The sequence below is a fragment of the Mastomys coucha genome, unplaced genomic scaffold (assembly GCF_008632895.1).
Source record: "Mastomys coucha isolate ucsf_1 unplaced genomic scaffold, UCSF_Mcou_1 pScaffold17, whole genome shotgun sequence".
NCBI classification, from domain to species: domain Eukaryota; kingdom Metazoa; phylum Chordata; class Mammalia; order Rodentia; family Muridae; genus Mastomys; species Mastomys coucha.
Genome location: NW_022196899.1, coordinates 29,033,373 through 29,038,823, shown reverse-complemented (window position 1 = coordinate 29,038,823; position 5,451 = coordinate 29,033,373).

Genomic DNA, 5,451 nt, shown 5'->3' with positions numbered 1-5,451 from the left:
TTGTTATGTGGTATTGGGAATGCTGGGCATGTCTATAACGCTTCACTGAGAAGGTGGAGCAAAGATTGCAATTTTGAGGCTAGCCTGAGCTACATGTTCATAAGATATCAAAAACAAGCAAAACCTTGGGGATGGAGTTCATTGGTAAAGTACTTGCCTAGCATGCTCAAGACCCTGGGCTCTATTTTCTTGACACTCAACTATAGCATGTGTGTGTGTGTGTGTGTGTGTGTGTGTGTGTGTGTAATGTGTATGTATGTGAGTATGTGATGTGTGTATGTGATGTGTGTGTTTGTATATGTGTGTGTGTGTGTGTGTGTGTGTGTGTGTGTGATTGAGGATCACTAAGTTGGTGGTACTTAACAGGTCCAAGTGAAATTTTGGCAAGGCCAAAGAATATTACCCCATAAGATGCAAAAGGAGTTTTTGTGTCTCATCTTCCACTGGAATAATAAACATTATAATACTTATAATTGGAATAATTTTGGGGGAGTTAAGGAACTTAACATCCCCATAGTTAAGGAACTCTGTAATGTTTCATCCTAGAAGGCACTGAAAAGCATCCCCCAACACACACACACACACACACACACACACACACACACACACACCCTTGCAGGCCCTTGCTATGTACAACACTCTCAGGTCCATTGAGAATCCACCAAACCACCATGTTGCCACGTTGCTAGTCATCTCTATATGTGGGTACTTTTCACAATGTTTCAGAAACTGCATTTGACAATGAATGATCTAGCTCAATGTGTAAAATGCTCTACAATAGCATATTATGACAGTCACTGTTGAAGTAATAACTCTTCATTATCCAGGAATGGGTTGATGGAAGTGTCAACAGTGAACCATTTGTGATGAGAGTTCCTAACCCTGAAGGAAATGCACAGGCGCCATCCTGGCTAGCTCTTCCTACACAATGGACTGAGGTTTTGTGGAGGATTGGGTTATATCCCTCCCTCAGTACCTCACCCTGCTCTGCCTCCTCTTCATAGACCACTGAACAGCCATAAGGAGCCAAAGAAAAGAGCTCAATAAAAGACACAGTGTCCAATTAATTCCCTCTTAGTGAAGAAAGTGGTAATATACAGGCTAAGCCTCACACAGGGCAGGTAGTGTTTGTTATCGCCCCACCTGAGTACCGACAGCCACTAGAATCATGCCTGGCATACGACACATGGGGACAGAGTATATTCAGTCAGGACTTGTGGAAACCTTAAGATCTATCTTTTGCCTTTCATGGGCTTTCCCATGAAAAATAAGTCTGAAAAGGAATCCCACTCTCCCACCCTCAAAAATGTTAATTCTTAAGATTCTCACTTCATTCTAACTGAAACCTGACTGTCTGTCCATCTAAATAACTTTAAAATATTTTACTTACATTTTTACTCTTTCTTTTTATGGCTTAAAGACCACTTGTAGATATAAATTCACACTGGCTTAAGAACTGGATAAATACACTTTCAGTGACTGGGGAATTAATCACATTTACTGTTAGTCAAAGTTCAGAAGTATAGAGTTTAAGGGAAAGTATAGGTGTTGCTCCTCTTACTTTTAGTTTTTAGCTTAGGAAGTACAAATTTCTTCTAAAAGGTGAATGATAATCAACAGAAAACAACATCTTCCATCAGAAGATGATTTGCAAGAATTAGCCAAAGAAGAAACAAGACCCTTCACGGATGCCCGCTCCATTGCATGTGCTGGGGCAACTGCTCCTTGCCTCTCCTCCCTCTGTTGTTTCTTCCTTCAAGGGAGAGCACTTGGGTGAATTCAGCTCATCATAACAGCCAATGAAGAAGTCTGTGTGGCCCTTGGTGCTTTCCTTCACCTATCCACCCGTTGTTATATTAATCGTCTGATTGAAAAGGCCACTTAAGCATTTCTCTGCAAGCCCATTGTCTGTTGAGTCAAATATGTGGGCTTCCACACGTATAAATTGGAGTTTAAGAGAATTCTGGATTTGCTTCATGGAGGCAAGTGCATGGGACCCAAAGAAAGAACATATCGCCACTGGGTCCTTACTGAAGCAGCTGCGAAACCCCAGCCTCAGAGTTAAACTGGCTAGAAGAAGCACTTTTCCAGGCCCTCCCAGTCTGTGCCTTACTCCATCTGCAACACCGAGGCTGACTACAACGTTAGTGTTTGGAGAACTAGCCAAAAGTCAGTGATGTCAAAGTCAGGAGACACGGTAGAGGAAAACACAGAGAGTGGAGCCCCACCTTCAAGTGTCCTGGTGACCTAGAGGAAGTCTCCAAAGCTAGCCACGTGGATCATGACTCTTATCTATAGATCAGTAGAAAAATGTAAAGAGCCAATTCAAAGACCAGGGTCCAGTGAAGAAGAAACAGTGCAGACGAGGCAAAGGCGTCTACGTCTAGCTGATGGGTGCTCTGTTCCTCTCATGCCTTGGGAATGCAAGGCATAAATTTTTGTTACCCAAACTTTACTTGATATCTGGAAATATATCCATTTTTCTTTTGTCGGATCCAGAGGCTTTGCCTGTGCTAAGCAAATTCTCTTGCTGAGCCACAGTATCAGCTGTGTTCTCCCTCTGGCAGGACTGGAGATCGAACCTAGGGCCTTTGCACATGCTAAATAAATGTTCCACCACCGAGTCATATCCCCAGCCCTGTTACGACTCAGTGTTTTCTGGACTGGCCTTGAACTTTTCAACTTCCTTCCAGTTAGCTGGAGTTATAGGCCCACACCACCTTACCTGACTTACAGTCTAAGTTTAATTCAAAGTTTTCTGACATTGATATTTTGGCCTAGTATGTGACTTTTGGAAAATTAGGTTTATGGTTTTGAAATAGGAGTAAAACAATGGGTTTTGAAAGTCTGAGCTAAATAAATGAAGTGGTTATCGACTCTGTGGTGGCTATTATGTCAAGGGTTCTACACACTGTAATTATCCTTATAATTTCAAAATAAAGTAGTGTTATTTATGAATTATGAACACAAAGGTTCAAAATGTCAAATAAATAGGCCCAGATCCCAAATCTCGTCAGCAAGTGTGGCAGTGTGGGTCCCATGACACCAGGTCGTGTGTCCTGTTGCTGCAGTTCACTGCTATCTGACAGTTAGTGTGGGTCCCATGGCACACACCAGGTCATATGTCCTGTTGCTGCAGTTCACTGCTATCTGACAGTTAGGAGACTTACTCTTGATGCTCTTTTCCTTTGGGGGATATATGAACCCAGAGCGGGGTGAACTTGATTTTTGTCACCCATGTGCTTTCTCTTCCCCTAGTTTATGTGCATATGTGTTCTAGTGGTTAGTTATATGTTAAGTTGTCCATGACACATTGTTCTGATACAGGTATTGGTTGTCTAGAAAGGCAGGACCAGGTACTGAGGCACTTGACTAAACTCTTTGAAACATCAAAGAGGAAATTTTATATTAAGTAGAGATCTTCAAATCTAAGAAAAACCCAGGAAGAAATATGGCTGCTGAAAGTCTTAATCTAGGTCCTTGTAGGCCTAGATAGCTCAAAACCTACTTTAATAAGGGTTCTTAAACACTTCAACTCCCCTTCTAGCCCACACCCACCAGAGGTAGTGGAAAAGAAAGGTTAATAGGGCAATGGATGGTTTGGACTTTTTTAGAAATAGTTCTTTGGAGTGATTCCAATCTCTGTTTGTCAGGATATCAGTAGTCCAATTCAATAGTGTCACCAAACATGAATCAGCAATTGTGGCACAATGCAGAAGAAACCACCAGGCCTCTGCCAAATTGGCAGGAGTCAGCTGGAGTGACCAGGAGCAGGCAGGATGCTGGGAGTTCTCTGTCACACCTCTCTAAGCTCACTGGAGATCAGTGAAGACATGAGACCAACGACCTAGCCATGTAAGTGCTGCATCACTGTCTGATGAGTCCCACTTATATTCTCTCCATATATCACGTGTCCTCCCATGGGTCTTACATCAGCAAAATGTCACATGAGTCTACCTCAGCAAAATACCACATGATTATGCATCACATGAGACAACCAGAAACTTCCACTTCAGGTCTGAGTTAGACGGCTCGAAACTTTCCCACATGTCTTCCACAATAAGCCCGGGGTGTGTGTGTGTGTGTGTGTGTGTGTGTGTGTGTGTGTGTGTGTGATCTCTTCAGAGGTTCCAAGGTTTTATCTCCCAGATTCTCAGGACAATGTAACTGAGGTTCCAAGAGGCACACCTTTTTTCAGTGAATATGGAACACTTTTATATCCGTAACATGTGATGATTTCTTCCACTGTCCTTTTGAAATGCAATGCTGAAGGCTTTTCGATATGAAGAGATCCCTTAGAGGTCTCAGATGAGTACTTTGAAGACACTAAGGCAAGACCTCGAGGTGATGAGAAACAACGCTGGCTCCTGGCGGTTGCCCTTGAGAAAGAGGCAGCAGAAAGCTGCCTGGACCGTGACAGACCTACTCTAGGAGAACACAAAGGATTCCAATGATCATGGCCAGCTGGGGACCCTACATGGCCCCTTATGGGCATCCCAAGAATTTTCTTCCTTTTAACTTTTTTGACAGATGCTTCATTTTCAAGATTCAAGTGTGGGTGCAATTGCAAGATCTTCCACAGTGGTAATATTATAACCTTAGTTACAACTCTGTTAATTAAGATTAAATATAGTTAACTATTCAGTTCCTTAGTCAAAATGAAATATTTTGAGTACTCATTAATTACAGGCAGGTGGTGATTAATCCACAGGACAGTATAGATAGATAGGTTTTCCATTATCCAAGAAGATTCCATTGAAGAGAGCTGACAATACAGAAATAATAGCAATAAAGTGAGTCTACTTTACTGTAAAATGATGAAGATATATAAGACTTGACATTGGACTAGGGGTATAGCTCAGTCGATATAGTGACTGTTTTTTTACACATGAGGACCTGAGTTTGAGCCCCAGAGCCCATAGAAAAAAGTCAGGCATAGTGAGTCATGGTAAGTTATTTCTCTGCCAGTGAAATGAGCCAGTTCAAGCCAGTTTAGATTATATTAAATGCAAGTTTATTAGGAAGCTGCTCCCAGTTGGGCAAATTCACTGGCTCCACAGAAGGGGGCCAGGAAAGTCACCATGGGAAAGAAGAGAGAGGAGAAAGGGAAAGGAAAGAAAGACCGTGAGTATTCAGAAAGAGGAGAAGAAGAGAGAGGGGATGGGGGGACCAAAATATTTGAATTATATAGGGAAGAGCTTTGGGGGAAGAGAGTTAGGGTTGGGGTAAGGTATGCTAAGCCTGAGAGACCCTAGAGGCCAGGTCTGCTGTGGTATGTAAAATATGCACCTCAGCCCCTTGTACTGGGACCCAAAACCAAACAATGCACACTTGTGGTCTCAGTGACGATGAGAAGATAGGTCATCACCTAGTCTAGTTAGGGAATCCCAGACAGTGAGAAACAGGCTTCATGATGATGATGATGATGATGATGATGATGATGATGATGAT